This window comes from Rhynchophorus ferrugineus, unplaced genomic scaffold, assembly GCF_030347505.1.
Source record: "Rhynchophorus ferrugineus isolate W39M unplaced genomic scaffold, kcgeb_rfMv2 rfM3, whole genome shotgun sequence".
NCBI lineage: Eukaryota > Metazoa > Arthropoda > Insecta > Coleoptera > Curculionidae > Rhynchophorus > Rhynchophorus ferrugineus.
Window position 1 is genome coordinate 39155574 of NW_027472582.1, and position 21856 is coordinate 39177429.

The 21856-nt window shown below is 31.2% G+C and overlaps 1 protein-coding gene across 1 annotated transcript in view; it reads left to right on the forward strand.

The window, feature by feature from the left end:
* The window catches only part of LOC143193658 (ATP-dependent DNA helicase PIF1-like), a 187075-nt gene that overhangs the window by 161774 nt on the left and 3445 nt on the right, over positions 1–21856 (forward strand). The gene's annotated exons all lie outside the window — the stretch shown is intronic.

A 21856-nucleotide genomic window follows, 5' to 3' on the forward strand; every position in this document is an offset into this window, starting at 1 on the left:
CAAGCACTGATTAAATAAATACTGTCTGAGAAGTGAAAATGCGATTTTGCAATATGAAAAATTCTGTTTTAGATTTCTGCAAAATCTATAAAAATTTGCATGGAAATTTGACCCTATTTACAGTATTCGACAAATATTGATTGTCCGATTACAACTGGTTTCAGTCGATGACTAATATCTTGGGCGACCAACATTTCAATCCTTTCGAAGAAACCAAAGAATTAGATAAATTTTTGAATCGCCTCATCTGACGATAAATATTTTCGATCCAAAATAATGATTGAAATGCTAATATCCTGCCTATGCTGTTTGAAGTTGAGAAAAACTACTATCTAACAATTAACAAACTTGGACTAGCAAGTTTGAGTAAAATGCAACATTACAAGAAAGACCGAAGCTTTTTGTACATTCTATATAATAATGATGCTATATAGCAAAGTGATAATGTAATCATCAAATCAGAGCGGTTAGGTAATTGGCTTAGTGCACATTTTGAGTAATTTGATTGTGTGTTTTCTCTAATGCATGGCAGAGTAATATTTCGGATATTAGAATTAAACATAGCTCTTTTAATTTTGAGATGACGCTATTATACTGTACTATGTAAATATCATTGAATATAACAAGCAAATAAGAAATTTATTATATTATATTATTTACATTTAGACATTAAAATCTAATTTTATTAATAATCAGGGCAGCTCTTATTTTTTATTATTTATTATATTTTTTCCAATATAGTTTTTTACAAAAGTTGCTGTAGGTCATACAACAAATAATAACAAGGAAGGGAATTTACTTCCTGACTAATAGGGATAACTCAGGGATATCGAGATAATTATTTACCTGTTGCTTAATTAACAAGAAGAAGTGATTTTACACTATTAACAACTCCAAGCTCATAATTGGTTGGATCAAGAAATATTTAGATCCAGGTAAATGGGAACTCTTACTCTACATTTACTGTATTGCTCTATTTGACTTTTACATATTTCATCCAACAACACATAAATATTACAAACATTGAACGTTTCATGGAGTTCTTCCTAAAATAATTGACTTCTTAACCGAAAGATAGACGAATGGGGATGAACCATGTTTTGAATACTACTGATTTTTAATTTTGTTTTAAATAAATTATTTTTTAATAAATAAACGACATGAATTCGACATCCACTATTATTTAAACTTATATCAGTTTAATTACGAATTAACTATAGTTCATTACATATGAAATTAGAGTTGTCATTTAAGCACGTGTTGTATTATTAACAATCTGCTATGATACCGTTGATCGGCGACTATCAAAATCCACGCGATTTACTTTCGGCCAAATGCTAAATGCCGACATTGAATTATCCAGTCGATAAATAATGTATTGACGCGCTGTTTTGAATATTTAGATCTGCTCCCACATATGGAGAACGTTATTAAAAACCAGCAATAAAGCAGATTTCAGAAGCTCTTGGAACGAGAAAGAAGTGTCCCTGAATCTGATTCCATTATAATTACGACCGACCTTTTTACATTAAGTTATAATTTCGATGTATACATTTTTAGTTGGGCGAAATGGAAAAAAATCAAACAGAAGATATGGTATTATAGTTAAATTGCAATAAGTTAGTTCGTAGGCTTTTTAAGTGCAATCTATCCAAAAAGTGAATTATAAATTACATACTAGTTTAAGCAATATTATGAGTAAAACTTGTCCCAAACGTTTGAAAGATAACTGAAACTTGTAACACAAACTAAAATATCACTAAATATAGAAAAATATGTTCGATCAAGTTTGCTGTTACCATTAACCTTTGAACTATTTGAAAATCTAATAATAACTATTCGACTGTATATATATTTTTATGTATGTTCACCGATTTCTCCGTCAATTATGGATCGATTTTCAAAATTTGCTTTTTTATTTGAAAGAGTGCATTTCCGAGGTGGTCCCATTAGAACCAAGGAAACCCTCACATTTTAAATGCCCTTATGAACTTCTCACATATTTTTTAAATCTAATTTAATCAGATATTTGGGTATAATGTTATTGCTGAACAGATGTGACGGAAGACCAAAAGTCGTTCAGTGCAAAAGCCGGTCAGTTTGCTTTTTAAGCACTAACCATGTCATATGAGAAATCATAGAATTATTGCAGGCAACTGCGTCTATGGTGTAGTGTAGTGTAGTGGTTAGAGCGTTCAAAGCTCACGTGGGGGTCGCGGATTAGATTCCTGTCGGGGGCAACGACTTTTTATTCTTCTAGTTTGGTTAGAATATATGTCAAATCTAGGCTAGGTAGCGGACCCCGGGGCCTGAAGCGTTTCTTATTTTCAGTCATTGTTTATTTATTCGTATTTTACCTTATACGGGCTGCACCTTTACTTGGCCTACTTATTGTAGTACTTAACAAAAATAAAAATAAAATATATTTAACAAAACAATTGAAGCGACTAATCGAAAATTTGGAAAAAATAAATAAGGAAGTCATTCTGTGCCAAGCTCAAACAATACAAAAATAATAATATAATTTTGTGACAAATACCCAAAATTAAATTACGAGCAAAACAAATCTAATTTGTTGCTCGTACCGACTTCAAAGTGATAAGTTAGTAGTAGTTAAAATAATGTTCTAAATAGGTAAATACCTACCAAAACTTATTTAATTAATTAAATAACCTATTAAATTATGTGTATATAGTATAATATTAAATACGTGTAGTAGATAGGTTAAATAAGTTTGTTGTTTATTACACTAAAACTTTTTTATGTGTTAAAACTTGAGTTGGATTATTTCGTATTTTTTAGTGAGTTCCTTATTAATTTTTTGAAGTCGGTTCAATTTTTTTTTGTTAAAAATATTTCATTTGGATTTGTTTGGATTACCCAACACCCAACAATTGAGTGATTGAGTCAGCATTGAGTCAGTGACTGAGGTGTATATGATTGCAAACATCATTGAAATATCTTGCGAAGAGGACAAGTTTACTGAGCTATATTCTTCAAAATTAGGCAGCAGCAGGCAAACATTAAAACATGTTGCCCGATTAATGCACTGAATTTTTAAATTACTTCTTATCAGACAGTATGTTTCAGTTCAGCAAAGAGTCAAACAAAAGGAAGTTTACTCAATAGCACAAAAACTGGCTGGTATTAAAACTAATTCTTGGTTACATCTGCTGATGACGTTGTGATCCGTAGGAATATAGAAAACAGAATATACATATTATCCCATATAATAACCTCACTATTTTGGAATTAGTAGTCTAGTAAGCGTATGCAAAACTTCGTTGGACTGAACTTTTGAAAAGGAAAAAAACGCATTAACAATAACACTAATATAATTGAAATATAAAATAATTTATTGAGTGAGTTATTATAGACTACTAGATGACCCGGTGAACTTCATACACCTACAACTATTTTGCAAAATCTCCCGACAATAACAATAGCAAGTTCGTGTCAATGTCGGTAAATTAAACTTCCTCGCGTGCTCACCGGCAGATGTTTTGTCAGGTCAGATGACAATATTATGGTTGTTAGAAGCCATTCGTTCCAATGCTATTTTGAAAATTTTGACTAATTTGTTGGTCAAGCAACGTTTGTAGTTTTTGAACTATAGTTTGCTTCACTGTTCGATTTCCGGACTTCTTATAAAATAAATTTAAAAAAGATTATAATCTGCATCTGATTCTGCATCTGGACTTATAGTAGGCGATAACTTTGTCCTTTTGTCTGTTAAGATTTGGTTAATTTCTTTCTGAGACAAATTTGAATGTTACCAGAAAACTTTTATGGCATGATACCTTGAAAATGGTCATGAAATTGCCCTGTATAATAGGCGTTTCTCCAAACGTCGTCATTTGGAAACAGCTAATATATTTTTAAATGTTGGCGAAGAAGTGGTTAGAATCATTTCCTATCCAAGTAAGTAATGAGTGTAATTGATCTGGTGGTTGGACCGATTGTACAAATTTTACTTTTTAACTGGCAAAACATAGCCTAGTAGATTCATTGCTGTTTTTTAATGCCTTACAATATTTATAAAAATTGTCATTTAATAACCAACATCCAACTTTGTGATAGTGACAGTTACTCCATATATGGGAAAGCAAAATTGTAATCATTCTTACAAAATACAAAGTTGTTTGTTTTTACAATATAAATCTTCCCTGCAGGTATTACAAAACCAAAGTTAGCCAAATAGTTCTAACCGTTCTCAAGTTTTAACGTGATTAATTAACGGCAATTAATTAACTTTAGTATTTGAAACTCTTTTTTACAGTAATATTTTTAATTTTGTACTTTAATAGATATTAACAATTAAACGAAAATTGTTTGTTTTTATTTTATTTGTTTTATTTATTTATTTTTATTGTGGTTTTGTTAAACGTAATGGATTGTCTTAAGTCACTATTAAACTTCGACTCTGCTATCTCGTAGATTCTAAATTTATTTCAAATATATTTATGAATTTGGCAACGGACTACAACCGAATATACTATAACTGATTATTTTAATCATTAACTCATAGAATTTGTGTTGATAGTGTACGGGCGCGAGAAGTGAAGAAATCTGCTGCTGAAGCCCATCAAAAACCTTTAGAAACCTATGATGATAGTGTTCCCCGAGTTAGAGTGGTAATTCTGATGACAATGACAATTTGAGTGACAATTTGATGACAATTAGCGTATGGCTAATAACACTCAAAATCGCTTGAACGCAATGGATCCTTAAAGAACTTTCAGACAACTCAGCAGTGTATGAATGAACTATTTTTAGATGTTTGATTTGATGAGAAAAGAGGGACAATGGCTATCACACTAAGTTCTCTATAGCGTATTGTGACTAGCGATCGAAAGTGGGTACTGCGACAGTTTCAAGCGCAAAAAATCAGTTAGCATGGTTAGTTCATGAGAGCCGTACACTTCGACACCGAAGCGAAATATTTATGACCAGAAAGTCTTGTCATGCATATGGCGGTTTTAGCAAGGTTTAGTGTATGACGATCTGCATAAACCGAATGAAAATATTACTGCAGATGGCTACGCACATCAAATGAATGACATATTTACATGCATATTATCTTCTTGCATAGCAATGCTCGGCTACATGTTGCAAAATTTATAAAGGATACACTTTTACTGCTAGAATGGGAAGCTGTGCTGAACCCAGTATACTGATTACCACTAATTCAAATCCATGCGGATTGCTTGGCTGGTACACAGTTTCGAAATTCTGAGGAAGTACGAAAATGAATCGATAATTCTCATTGTCAAATTATTATCATTCTTCTCAACATAGTATCGACATAGTAGTCATGTTGTTAGAAAGATGGAAAATATTGCCGAGTAAGATGATGAGAAGAAAATATATAAATTAATAGATACGGAAAAAACTTTTTCAATAAATCTCTTTTTAAACAAATAACAGATCAAAATACATGCAAGCACCTGATATAGAATTTTTCAATAATATAAATGCTTGGAATTAGGTTCCTTTATCTAAAATGTGTTATCTATTTCTTCTGTAGATGGTCTAAGTTTATCATTTTTCTATAGGTACTTTTCTATAGATACATTGTCCTTTTTTCTAGTAGAGAATTAAGCTCATTAGGAAAGGATTAATTTCCGTGAATGACTATATAATGGAATTATAGTAAATAATAAATATTATATATTACAATTAATATCTTATTCTTTAATAAATATTTTATGCTATAACGCAGTTTTAAAGCGCTTAAATAAGAAAAAAAAACGTATGTATTTTTCTTCATCATCATTATTTTCTTCTTGCTTTCATTTCGTTTTATGTACTCGGGTCTGGCCTTTTAGCAAAATTTTAGAGTACGCTGAGTATACTGTGTAAATTTAATTAAACCCAATGACAATATAAACGAAACAGTGGAAAGAAAATTACGTACAGTTTTAAAGAACACTGGAGAAAATTAGAACATTAAAAATTCCATTGGATTATCCGAAAAGAATTCACCATACCGGAAACAAAAAATAAAATCATGTTATCTTTTATTAAAAAACGAGAAAAAATTAATCACATTTTCTTTAGCTGTATAAATACACTTTTTCATTATGGTTGTATAAAATGTTGAAATTAAATAGGATTATATTATACCTTTTAAAATTTCAGTAAGAACACTCTTATTGGAGTCGGGCGAATTTTTTTTTATTTACATCGACCATTAGACAAAGCTTTAAGATATACTTAAACTCAGTTTAATTTAAACTTGATATTATAACCATGAAAAAAATAATTCTTATAGTCTGATCATTCAGCCTTGACAGGCAAGTTTGCTCAAATAGGATACCTGATTAGGAGAGCTTCTATGATAGATCTGAAGATTCAATCTGTAATAAATGCTAGATGTTTACTGGTTTTACGCAATGAATAGTGCTCCAATCCGGAAGCTATTTATTCATATAAGAGCAACCGCGTAAGGCTCAAGCCTAAAATGGTTTAAAATTTAGGATTTGTTTGAAATACCAAAAATACTAAACATAAATAACAAGTCATTAACATTTTTTTATCGGCATAGCTTGTTCTAATAGTTTTAATCCCACCTTATTTTATTTTTCTACAAGTTTTATAAAAATCAATTCTCTAAAAAAGTAAAAATATATTCTGTCTTAATATTTTATTGCTATATATTTTTTTAGTTGAGAAGGTGTATAAAAATAAAAGAAAATAATGTTAAAATATGTTTTTGATTTATTAATAAAACATTTGAGACGTAATAGTGAAATGCGTAGACTAAAACATTTAATACTATCCGATCTGGTTATACGACATATATAGACTTAATAACATTTAGAATTCGACTAACTCATTAAGATAATAATTTACACCGGAGATCATTTATGGAGCAGAGCATATAACATTAAATATTTTAGAGATAAAAATATCAGAAGAGACAAAAATAAGGAAATAGAGATAAAATATAAAAAATAGCAACAGACACTGATTACAAGAAAATGACTAAACTACTAATTTAAATATATCGATATAAAACTTACGCGACGTCTTAATGGACGCGAATCAATGTTAATGGCAAAGAAATAAGAAGAGAAAAATACTGAAAAATATATTAGGATAAATAAAACTAGCAGGCAATAAATAGGTAATAAAGATTAATTGTGAAAGAAAGGATAAGAAATAAAAGTAAATTAAATAAAATAACAAAAAGTCAAGCAGCTAAGACATGAATTAAGAAGTGTCTAGAGACAAACTATAAATATATTAATAAAATTGGCACCAGCACGAAAAAGTAAAGCGGAAGGCCAAAGTTGGAATGGATGAAGAGAACATGACTTATTATAAATATGATTAGGGCAGAACAATTTAATTAACAAATTATTCAAGCAAGCTCACACTGATGCGCATGATTGTTAAATGCTTTGTCAAAATAATTTAATATACGCACTATTGTTTGGTAAGCAGGTATCGTTTCTCCACTGGTTTTCAACATAGTAATGGATATAATAATGTTTTAATAGATCTGATATCTCATCTGCTGATGAAACTGTTATATTCGCTAATACATTTGTTGATTCGGACTAAGCTTTTAGTGCCTTTTTATGACCTTGCAGAGCCATACAGTTTGAAATTTGTTAATAAAAATCAAAGTTATTATAGAATATGTATAAAATAGCTGATGGATCCCTTGCTATTGTGAATCTAAACGAGATCCAATTAGAGCAATGGCAAGTGAGTTCAAGTACTTGTATTCAATAATACAGGCGATTAAAGTAGTATCTACTGCCGAAGTAATGAGTCGAATTGGCCAAGCTTTTGATTTTATAATATGGAAGAGAGGAAATATTACAATCAAGATAAAAACCTGGTTCTTCCGTAAGTTTCTCCGACAGAGTCTTTTAAATGCAACGTTTAAGGCAAATACTTCATGCAAACGTTTGCCCTTCTCTATAATCCTCATAAACTTCTGGGCGAAATCGACCTTTTGTGCAGAAAGCTATCTGAAAAATAGAAGAGTAACATTGTCCGAGGCTAGAAGGGTTGCGGTCGATCTCCAACAATATTGAGATTTGGTAAAGAATATTCAAAATCCTGTAACATCAACAGCAACTATTCATTAAAAAGTAAAAACTCTCCCCGAGTGCTGGCTCTGATGATGAATACATTAATTAATTAAATAAATTTCATGATTGTATTAATATATTTATTTTAATAAAACAATCGTTTTTACCCTTCCAAATTAACTAACCAGTTCTGTTGTAAGGATTTAATTAATAATAATTTTAACAAATTGTTCTAATCTATAATATGTTAAATTTCGAATGATATTTCGAATTTATTAAATTGTTTTATGAATGCCATGTTTCGATAATCGATAACGAATACAGCTTGAACACATAATATATTAAAGCTAATATACCGTTTTAGCCCGAGTTAGTAAGACAGCTCATCTCCCGACCTGCTGTCGTCAGACACTTCGTCGCAATCGATCTAATAATGAGATGTGCATGATGATGACCATATGAGTAAAAAATTGTAATGAACAGGCGAAAAATCACCTTCGGATGCCCTTGGCCTTGGTCCCGAATTTGGATTTTAAATGTTTTAAAGTAATGCCTGGCCCAGACGAATTTTTAGCAGCGCTTGTCCATATATTTACGACTATTCGAAATGTTAATAATGGTCGACTTGGAAATTTATTGTACTAAAAATTTGCTCTCTATAGAAAATATGGATATTAAAAAATAACGGTTAAATACGGAATTGAACAAAATGGGTTAATTTCTACCGATTCTAAAATATCGACCAGTCTAAAATATACATAGCACAGCACATGACAGATAAACAATTGTATTAAACAATCTATTGTTTATAAGATCTCCATTCTTTACACCTTACTGCATTGTTCGAACTGAGAGAGCTAACGCTTCTCGTACCTCTGGTGGTGAGATAAAATACCTTCTTTTGGAATAGAGTTCGAAAGCTCAAAGGTCAAGCGTCCCTTTAAGTCAATCACTAGACTTTGCTCGGAAAGTTCTAGGCACCTTGATCCATTCCAAATCCCAAACATACATGCCGAGCATTTTATCTCAGTTTCATCAAATAACATTAGCTACTCAATCTCTAGCGTTACCGCTCCCCTTATCAGAATACCCTTCTCTACACCCTCTACCAATACCCATGATATTCCTATTTAGATCCTATGAGATCCGTTTTCCATTCATAAAGCCTTCATTCCCCCACACATGCCTTCCTCTAAAAAATATATAATGATTTCTGGAAATTTTATTCCCATTTGGAAGAAAGGCAAGCCTCGCTCTTTTAAACCATTCTCACCTCCCGGCTACCGTCCCATCACACTTACTCACCTTACAAAGTTCTGGAACGAATGATTCTTATTCGTTTTTCTGGGTTCCCAGAAATCCATTTCTTGATTTCTTTCAACCAAGGTGGTGTATCAGGAATATCTTCTCCACTGGCAAACAAACATCTAGCACTGTTCATAAACCTATATAGTAACTATTATTATAATCAGGTCTTAGGAATGTCTAAGACCTGATTATAAGCAGCCTATACTCTCTTGGCCTCACATTCACACATCCTAACATTCCTTACCAACAGGTCCGTTAAAGTCCGCTTTATAGGCTATCGTCTTTGATCCACCTACTCCCTCTATCCTTAGTCCAACGATATTGCCTATTAGCTTCATTACTAAATATATCAATCTCCGACTCATTACAACGAAGCTCTATGTCGATTACATTCTAGTATAGTGTGCAGTCAAGTCAACTAACTTTGGCAAACGCTTTTATAGCGAACATTATATCGCGTCTCTACGTGGTCTTCCTCTATAGGATTCTGTATCTACCCCTTTAAATCCTTTGTTACTTCTGCCGTAATCGTAGTTGTATTAGAGTTCATTTCTTTATACACGGTAACCTTGATATTGCGACAGATCGTTTTAGATTCCTAGGAATCATTCTTAGCGTAGTTTATCTTGAGAGCTTAATATGTTGCGTTAGCGTCTCATATGTGTGCAGATTATAATCAAGAATCAATAATAAAATTTTACCTGTAAGTCGTTCGGGGTCATTCAGAACTCTGCTTTCGGAATATCACTGGGGAGCTTCCTCTCATCACCTACAATAAGCTTGTACAGTCTTACTTCCACTTTGTCTCTTGCTTATTGGCGATAATTCATCTACTCAACATTTATCCTGAGATTTGTTGGTGTCGTGTTGGTATGCTAAATTTCCTTTCTGCTAATCGCTCATCCCGCACTTCCTAGGGATATCGAATTGGACGAATCCCCATATTGAACCTTCAACGTTTCCTTTATCATACCTTCCTCTGTCAATATTGAAAGAAAAGTCACAGGCTCCTTTCCACTAGAGCCTAACTATTGGAACTGCTTTCCCTTCACCTGGAGGGTGGGCTTAATAGTGTCTTTTCCGCATACTTGGCTCTTGCGCGTTGCATACTGTTGAATAGTTACTATTTAATACTTGTATGGATCCCCGCATATATCGGTATTCCTGTTAACGAGCAACAAAAGTCAACTGTCAAGTCGGCTGCTTGCTCATTCCTTCCTCTGAATAATATGTGAATCCAACAAACCTTCTTTCCACCATGAAAGTCTTCATCAAAATTTCTCTACAGTATTATTGGCATCTTGAAGATAGGACTAACAACCTACACAATGTTAAAAATGACTTCTTCGCCATCTCTTGTCAGTACCCACGCGGACAAAAGACAGACACAGATACTTGTCAGAATAAATAATATCCAAGTGTTATAGGCTAATACAGGAAAATCCTTACTGACATTTGACTTGAAACTACGCTGAAAAGCTCATGAAACGAAGAAGAAATATGCAAATTGGAATTCAGAAAAATGTGTGTTATTTCAGAAAACTATTTGAAAGAAATTCTGCCCAGTCTACGTACAATGAACTACTGCTGTATAAAGAAACCCTTAAACTCATACGGACATGTGGCGTTCAAGACTTCCAGAAAAAAGTAATGAGATCTAGGGAGTGTAAAATATCTTATTCTAAATATTGAAATATTGATGTAATAAAATTGAAAGGTTTTAGTCTACGTCTACTTCACTGTTATTACGCACATTTAGCTGATTTACAAGTACATTGGGATACACTGGCATTCTTTTGAAGTACACTATTCTGTGAATTACAGTGGTTATGGGTTTTCTCCCATAGTCCCGATAGAATATATAATTTTCTACCATTAAATGGTTATTCTTCTTTGCTTATTAACCGTATGATATAGCTTTAGATATTTGAAAATATGATTTCAATCGCCCTTTGTAATAGGTGTTAAAATAGTGATTATTTTTTAATTATGTAAATAAAAACCATTTTCAACAGAGCATGTATATTGTGAAGTTTATTATGATATTATAGAAGAAACCGAGAAATTATAGATTTTACATAAATTAAAATAATAGTTGTCTCAAAATCAAATAAATAGATAATCCAATGTTTGACAGTCATACTTCATCAATTTCAATATGTGAATACTGGTTTTGACGTTTCAAAAGTGGTGATTTCGACACCGAAGGAAGGTAAAGGGGCTCTGGACATCCAAAAACATTTAATGACGAAGGTTTGAAGGCGTTACTTGAATTAATTGTTAGCAGTAACATAAGAAAGCATTTCCAATTGTTTGAAGGACAGGAGAATATTTTGTGCCATACGCATTGAAGAGAAAATACATTAAAAGGAGCGATATCCGCTACTTTTGGGACAATATTTTAAATAAAATACATTATACCGATTTTTCCAATAAAGCCTCATATTAAAAAAATAATCTTTTAAAACTAATTTGTAGGCATATATGTATTTATTTAATATGAGATTTGAAAAATACTTATGTTCTATTAGATACTTCTTTCTTAAAAAAGTTTCATATTTTTATTCAAGAGCTATATGAATCATTTGTATTGAACGTTTTGAAGTATTCTGTTTATTTTAAAATATTTTCATTAAAAGCTTAAATACAGATATCGCCTTAATTCATTCTACTACCTTAACCTAGTTACGTAATGACTAGCTGATGCAAAATTATAACATGAGTAGCAGGCAACGTATTGCAAATGTGCCTAATACGCTCCATGTCGCTTCAATCAGTGACATATCTTCCTTGACATGACAGAACATTATGCTGATATTAATTTAATTGGAAATGTTAATTTCGGACATTTGCACATTTTCAAAATATTTGAATATTGATTCTAATTCGAACCCGAGCTAACAATATTATTACGCATCATCCAATATGGAAAATCGCAATTAACTGTGTTAAATATTATAAAAATACACCTACACTGATTATTATGAATTAGTATTAAGGTATTTATAACAGATGGTATAACTTATTCTATATCGTATCGAACTATTTCGTAACAATATTAAAGTTCAATACAATTTTTCGGTAGTGTATACAGTGGATAAGATCTCCCTTAAAAATATATGAATTTAGATTTTTATCTTTAAGGCGTGATAACATAGTTGATAAAATATTCCATGATAAACCATAAGAACCAAAGGGGTTTAAAATGAACACAATCATCCTAGCTATCATTTGTTATAGTTTAATATAGCTATCAATTGCAAATGGTGCATTTAAACTGAGTATTAAATGTGTTTTTGTAACGTGGCTACGGACATTTTTTTAAATCTATTGCAATCAACCGATATTACTATTTTGGCTTCTAATTTATGTCAATTGGCGCTACATGATAGATCGTCTATAAATACCTGACTTCTATATTATTTATAAAAATAAACAATGCAACAGTCATTAAAACGGTTTGTAATGGCATTGTCTGTCAATCTGTGTGGTAGATATTTCCCCTACTTTTGGGTATTTGTAAATATTTGTAATTCATTGTCTCCAAATCTTTTTGGTTCCCTAAGCAGCACCATCACCATAAGCTTTTAAATGTCATTGATTGGTTTCGGCCGCATTTCTTTTTGTTAAAGTATACAAAAAGTAAAGCATTACAGCATTTTTCAAAACAGCAAAAATAATGAATGCATGTTATGATAGTATCTCTATAAACTGAACCACGCAATAATATTAAATGGAAAACTATTTTATTTATATAAATGTTTTAAACCATCTAAATACATGCAATCACATAATACAAACCATGTCACATTCACCATGACTGATTGAAATTATTATTAATATCCGTTGCAAACTTTCATAGTTGGAAGTCTTGAACTTAAATTCACTTTGAAAATATAAGTTGATTAGTACTTTCTAATATTTAATACTTATGGTTTAGAATATTTTGTCATTCAATTGATTCAATGTTTTTTTTGTCTTTTGATCTATATGTATCTGCGGTAGTTATAAGTTTAGGTCAAGTTTTAGAGGATTATAATATAAAATACAGATGAATTTGCTAAAAAATAAATTGTAATTATACTATATAATTAATATGTACAATGTCCTACTAAAAATCAATTTGAATAATGAAATAATAAAATAAAAATACACCTGGTAACCCTATTTTTCTGTTTGGCTTTAGTTGAATTAGAAATGCTGATGTTGTTCGTTTACACATCGGCCATTTTGAATACATCGCTAAGGGTTAACTGAAAGAGGTTCTGCCTTTCTTTAGATTACGACAGCTTCAATAAATTATCAATAGCCAGGTTAAATCGGAGCTGCTGTTGAATAAAAATGCCTACGTAGTTGGATGATACGGAATTATAATTCTATTTAATATATACGTATAATTTACTCATTAAGTAATAGTAGAGTTTCTTCTTTGTTTTTTATTCAGAAGCAAATTCGGAATAATAATGAGTTTGTTTAATTAAATTTCGTTTGTTAAATCGTAACGAAAAAAAAGTGGCGAACTATTTTATTTTAATGATATTGTTGAATTTTTTCTTACATTTAGAAACCTAAAACTTGATAAAGCAAATTTGCTCTATGCATATACAAAATTATTAAGAAGGTAACAAGACATTGCTGACCTCTAAAAACATATATTTTGATCTATGCATATATACAAGACAACATTTATTTATAATTCTAACGATTGCTTTGTTTTTCAGTATAGTTTTTCTTAACTTATTCTGTTCAGCTAAAATACTTATTCTAAACATTTTATAAGATTCCGCCATTGTGGTTTTCTAGGCCTGTAAAATTACCCTACGGCAGTCATTACCTTATTTTCATAAAAAATCGTGTCTCCAGAATGAATTTGTTGTAATGTTATGTTAATATTTAACGGATGTACGACTAGTATTTTGGTACGCTCCACATAGTTATACTACTGCAAAGGCGTTTTATCTCTTCAACCTTGGGTAAGCCCACTTTTGTCGAGAAGTTCTACTACCTTGACGTTTTTGTGATTACGCGATGTTTTTTAATTTTTCCGATCCTAGTGGATATTTTTTATGCAACCCCATTATTGCACACCGTAGGTCTACACTGGCTTCAAGATTTGCTTGTACAATAACAGTTTATATTGTTTCATATATTACCTTGGTTATAAATATATTTTCCTTCTGTTAACTAGATCCTTTTTAATAACATGTTATATTCATTTAAAAAACAAGATAAGTAATATAGGTTATTGTTTTACTGGTTTGATTTGGTAATTTTTATTTTTATTTTACTTTTTTTAACATAGCTATCACCGCTTTTATAGCATTTTTACAGACTTATGCAATTTATGTACATTTTTAAAAAAATGTAATAAAGTAAGCAATAGTAGAAGCTGTCTTAAATCAACAACTTAACAAATTAAAAATTCGTTTAACTAAAAATGAAATGGTTTCTGAATTTCTAATAAAAATAACAGATAACCAAGTTACTCTGCGGCTAAGAAAATAAATTAACCAAAAACCCATAACTACCTAATCCGCAAAAGAAATTTGAGGATGGAGATAAAAGATAAAGATAAGAATAAATTATTTGCCGAATACATGTCATATACTTTCCATCTTTCGGCAACCTCCATAGATGGGAGTTTTATACCTCCAACGCAGAGTTCTAATGAGAAAAGCTTTAATGTCAAAATGGAAAAAAAATATTCAATAAAATTCCATTTAGAGAATTGTTAAATTATATTTCTAGATCTAACCCATATGCCATGAGTATTTTGAATTACAATTTTGCGGTTGTACCTCGATGACCCCTGAACCCATTTTGTAATTGTTGTAACTGTTGTTTTACTCGGTATGAGCAATAAAATTAAGGCAATTAAAATCAATTTCAATAACATAATCTATGTTACATGGAAATGTATGAAATCATATATTTACGGTCATAGGTTAGTGCAGGAGAGCCATCCACATCGACACCGAAGTGGAATATTTATGATATCTATATATAAGTCTTGCTGCACATACATCTGCACACATCTTCAATACGTAGTGTATTCTGGCCTGTTAAAGTCGAATGAAACTGTTGCTGCAGACGTCTACCAACGTTAATCGAACGACATGTTGGTATAAGAAAAATAGTAGTAATAACGAGTGACGTACAATAAGTTTATTACATAATAACACTCGGCCACACGTTGCAACAGTTGTGGTGTATATACTGACCTACTACATCCAGTGTAATTATCAGAAATAGGGAATTGTGATTATTACTTGATCGATACAGAATGATTTGGTTGATACAGAGTTTCGAAATGCTGAAGATGTGAGAAAATGGGTCGCTACTAAACTAACATCGTTCTTTAGACAAGTTAGCAATCGACATTATCGTTATCTTGGACATCTTGAACTTGACTTGAAGTTTCAATCATCTACTATATAGACACTTTATGTATTTATTTGCATTAGTTGATATGGATTGATTTAATTTATTAAATTCACAACAATTCAACAAATCAAATGAGTACACCATACCGAGTTCCTAAAATTAGTCTATTTAATTTATATATATATATTATATTTCTCGCATTATTAGTTATAATATTATTTATATACTGAAATTAAAAATTGTTTGAAATACATTTTTTGATCCTGCGATTAATTTTCAATTCTCGAGAGTGCGAGTAACTGATTATTTATTGGCGTCGTCTGAGCGATTACGTGTCCATTCCTAACCCAGAAAACTATAAACCTAAAGACATACAACGGCTTTAAGCTGCAACCGATCAGTTGAACGAAAGCAGAAAGCATACACATACATAAATTTATGTTGCATAATTCATTAAAATAACATCGTTTTCTTTTTTTACTATCATCTTTGCTGTCAAGGACTTTGTACGTTTTCTTCGAGATTAAGTTCTTTTTCACTGGATGCATATAATCTTTTATCCATTTTAAACTTCATAGTCAGAGGCGGAGAACGTTATAATAACTAGGGTGTGCAATAAAGTGGTGGAAGGAAAATGAAAAATTATATTTATAATTCCAAAAATTGCTACTATTTTCCAACATAAGGTCCATCCACTTCAATGCGTTTATCCCATGAGTTTCCCACCACATCAGAGATTACCTCTACGGCATCTGAGGTGTGGGAGTAACTAGCTGCCAGAGGTATCTATTTATCTTGTCGGGACCATGTGCCTGCCAGGTTATGCTGCATCGATCTAAAGTTAATGGAATAAAAGAAGGCTTTATGCCTCCCAGAAAAATTTCAAAAAATCATTCCTGAGGCAACAGTGTATCGTTCTCATATCTTGCAATACACAACTGAGCATTATTATGGAAGAGGATGATTTATGTTCAATTTTGAAATTATGCCGTTAAATTTGTATAATTGACATCGGTAGAAATATGTAGGACTAATTTTATCCCGTTTTAGCTAAACCCTAAATTACACTTATATTTCGCTTAGGTATCGATATAGATGACCTCTCCTGCCCTTACATGACTTCCTGCTGTTGGAATTGTTGTAGTAGATGCTTTTATCGGCGGTTACAATACACCACAGAAAATTCTTCTTTTGAAAAAGATTTGAAATTACATTTTCAGCCAATTGTACTTTTTTCATCTTTAAGATTTTTCCCATCGTATGTAAACATCTGAAATCAGTTGATTCATCAACTGCTGTCTTCCAAACTTTTGTATATCACTGGCCAAAATATAAGCAAGCGTCTGTTATTCTTACAAATAATTTAAGTTTCCATTGTTAAAAAATGCACCGTTAGTTTTAACGTTAAGTTCACTTGTAAATAAACAATAAATTTACCGAAACAATTTTGATTATGCTCTTATGAAGAAAGATGAGATAATAAAATATCATCGAAACTGTACTATCATTGATGAACTAGTTGAATGACATGGTTTTCTATTCGTGTTTAGTTTTAACTAATTTATGTTTCTAACTCAAGGTTCGAAATGCAGCAACATAAAATTCAAAAGAAAAAATATTTCGCGGTAAGTTGAATTCGAGAATGCTTTATAGTTACAATTAAACCCGGTAGGTGGCTGGGATAAATTTGCTGCAATTTTTTAAATATTTTTTATTTCGTCTGGCGTATATCTGTTAGAGTGACATTTTTGTGGTAACCGCCATGGTAATGACCATTGCTATGTGTAGAATAAATTAAATATGATATTATATTTATATATTATTTGTAATATTAAAAGCAAAACGCGGTATCTTCCGGATTCCGGATTTTTCAATCCTATAACACTAATGTATTCATGAGGCCTCGCAGATATTTATTGACTTGGACTTTTATGGAATTTAGTATGTGTTATATTATACATTAAGCCTTAATTTGCAGTAATATATCGAATTAAAAAAATAACATTGCCGACATATGAATAATAACCAATCAAGACGAGAAGAAAGATATCACACGACTTTTAAAAAGTAGGAAATAGATTTTAAGGACAATAAAATACATACATACGCAAAATAGTTTGTGGAAAAATTCAAATATCCCCGAAATAAATTCATACATGTATATGGGCCAAACGGTCAGCTATACCGTTTTCTGCCGAAAAATTGAAAGAAATTTAAGAATGCAGATGGGCAAAAATTGTAATACATCGTTTTGCCAATTACACAATTCTAGAGCGTTCGGATATTTTAGTTTTTTTGATGTAACAAAAGCGTTGGAATCATATTAGCGTAACCATCATAACCTAATAATATTATTCGAACGAAAATTACGTAGTACTCGGTATCGTTATATTTTGAATTGATTATAAGATTTTGGATAAATTATATTGATTTTATTTGATGCACTAATATGTTAAATGGATATTTTTTATCTAGTTATCGTCCTACATACTTTATCATATCTTTTAAAATGCTAATGAGGTTATATATAATTTTGACTGATATATAATCCATAATAGTTATAAATATAATACACGTATAATAATATAAGAATTTTCCATGGGATTTGGAGGTGATTATAATATTACTTTACTTTATATCAAATTGAAGGATCTTCTTATTTTGAGTTGTTTGACAACGATTACTTTATACAGTGGTTGTGCAGTCTCGATGATGACCTAGTTACGCAGTCCTTCGTAATGACATTTCACATAAGCCGCTATTTTAGGTATAATAGGGAGTCTTATTTATATCTGTTAATATCGTATTCAAGAAATATTATGCATATTATCTGCATAATAATCCCCAAATAATAATATTCTCAAAAGTTTAAATATCTACAATATCTAATACGAATGAAACAGGGAGTTGTGTAAAGCTATATAATTTCCAAATAAATAACTCTATTGATTTCTAAGCTTCGATATTTTGCCCGGATATGTTTCACCTAAAATAATTATAGAGAAAAAGTTACCTGCATATCAGTTTGGTTTTATAAACAAATAATCATCAGTTGAGATTGACCAAGTATCTTATCTTCATCTGTTCAGCTATAGCCTTAAACTTCACAAAATTCAGGAAATATTACCGAAGCAACAGGCTGAACTGTTGAACTCTTAGATTACAGCTAGACTAACATAACAAGAATAATTAAACAGGAAGAAGCCTACTCTAAAATAGGTGTAAATCAAATGTACTACAAGAAAGTGTATCGGCGTTATTATTAAATGGAAAAAGATACTATGATAGATATAATAGTGAGAACAGCCAGTCAGTGGGAAAGAATCCTGCTGGGGTATGATCGTAAATTTATATTTGTAATTATCCAAAAGACAGTATTGTAAAATCCGATAAGAAAATTGATAATTTATATATTAGTTACTCGCCATTTGATAGGCTCAATGCTGAGGACCGTGGTTTGGAGCCCATGTTAAATAGTATGTTCAGTTAAAAATAATAGTAAGTCCTTAGTTGGGGAAAAGCAGACTCTTCTAAAAGAAAATATAACATATAACAAAATAGATAACAAAAATATAACAGAAAATATAACGGAGAAAATATAACAAAAAAAAAGTGTAGACAACAGGCAAGCGATAATATAAACAACTAGATCTACAAATGGAAACTAAAAATTTGCGGGAGTAAATAAGTGTACATTGATTTACATATACCCCAATTATAATTAAAAATTCTGGAGTATCTGAAATAAAGTAACTAGAGATTAATCTCGATGCAAAGCTGCGTTAAAAGGTATGCATTACAAGTTCTAAGAGGTATTGTAGATGCATCCAGATTATTAAGAAATAATTATTTACATTGAGGTCTTCAAATTCTTGAGGAAATACTCCACTCTCATATTAATGCGAAGCTAAAACCTAAAAGAATCAAGCCATTTGATTTGTTTAGTTCACTGAAGGACCGATGGTTTTTTCTAGGACTAACATTATTTTTAAGTTATTGAAAAAATAAACTGTAGGCTAGGCGACGACAACGACTAGCAATAATGCGTTAATAAAATAATATAAAAAGGCAAACAAAAAAGGTATTGCTATGAAGGATAACATAAAATATTATATCTTATATATAAAGATTAATCGCAAAATGTGTTGGTAAGCGCATAACTCAACAACGCCTGGACCAATTTGGCCAAATCTTTTTTTAAAATGTTCGTTGAAGTTCAAGGATGGTTTTTACGGTGAGAAAAATTAGAATTATTGCTGGAAAAACCCTAAAAATAGCCCTTTTCTTTTTTTGACAGATGACAGATGAATTGTCAACTGATACACGAAACAAATTCGTATATCGTGTTTTGTGCAGAGTGTTTGTTTAGTTCGTGATTAGTGAAAAAATAATTTATATTTGATTTGTAACTAAAACGTAGTCAATTTGAGCTTTATTGCTATGGTATAAAGTTCATATTAAATTATAAGCACTCACTGTTGTCTAAGCAATGTAGGTGTGTTCCTAACGTCAAAGATCATATCTATCAAAACAATGTGCGTGTGTGCGTTGGAGCACAGAATACATAGTTGGAGGAGTTTAATGTCGCGTTCCGAAACTCGCGTTTCTTTTGTATTAGTTTCGGCACGCGAGATAAAATGCATCAGTTTCCACGTCATTACATCAGTCAAACAAAAATCGCGTTACCAACAGTGTTTTATTATTTTTAATATTCAAATTTTAAATAAATAAAACAATTCGTACGGCTTAAAAGGATTTGAGTTCGTCATATCAAATTAAAAAAAAAAAGTTGTCTGTTACAGATGACTTTTGACAGATGACAGATGAATTGTCAACTGATACACGAAACAAATTCGTATATCGTGTTTTGTGCAGAGTGTTTAGTTAGTTATAAGACGAAGCAATTTAGGTAGAAGAACCAGAAATGCTATAAACCAAGCTAATTACCGATCTAATCGTACTGCACAAGAACGTGACGACGGAAATGAATGTGAAAGAATTCGGATATCACAAACGCGTGAAGCGCGAGCGCGACATTCAACTAATAATCGCGCAAGTTTGAATCGAGCTGCTTTCAGTTACGATGTGTCAATTGACTACAGTAACTACCAATGTGTTGTTATTGGTTCTATGAACTTGGTTTGCTCACACTGTAAGGCATTAAAATACAAAAACGAAGCCAATGGATTGTGTTGCGCAAATGGTAAAGTGAAATTGATACCATTGGATCCACCACCAGAACCATTGTACTAATTGGTTTCAGGAATAGGAACAGATTCTATACATTTTTTGACACATATCCAACAATATAACAATTGCTTTCAAATGACTTCATTTGGGGCAACAAATGCAGTTCGGGAAAATTTTATGCCAACTTTCAAGGTATGTATTATAGCAGTTACTCATAATTATTTTAGCGAACAAAATTTTTTGTCACCAAAGTTAAGATGTGTTACTAATCTTCAATTTCTTAATCATTACGAAATATATCACTTAGTCATCATATTATATGGTGATTCAGTTTCAGTGACACTTTTATTATATTTTATATTTGATAGATATTATTTAAAACTAAATATATACTTTTTAAGATCAAATATTATTTAAGTTTGATCACTGACAATCCATTAATTTATACCACACCATAATATTTTTTTTATTTACAGATACAAGGGCAAATATATCACAGAGCAGGTTCACTGTTACCAGTGTCAGATAGCGACAACAAATTCCTGCAAATTTATTTTATGGGCAATTCACCACAAGAAATTGATCTGCGTTGTGCACATAACAATTTAGTAAAAAGGTCTATTGTAGAACAATTACAAACTTTATTTCATCAACACAATCAATTGATTATATTGTTTAAAACTGCCCTGGATCTGATGCCATCCGATAATCACAAAATTGTAATCAGAGCTGATAAAACACCTGCAGGTCAACATACAAGACGTTTTAATGCACCAACTATTGATGAAGTTGCTATCGTTGTAGTTGGAGAAAATTTGGAATCCCGTGATATTGTTTTACATCGTCGGAATGACCAATTACAACGTATAAAGGAAACACACCGCTCATATGATGCACTGCAATATCCCATTATATTTTGGCAAGGT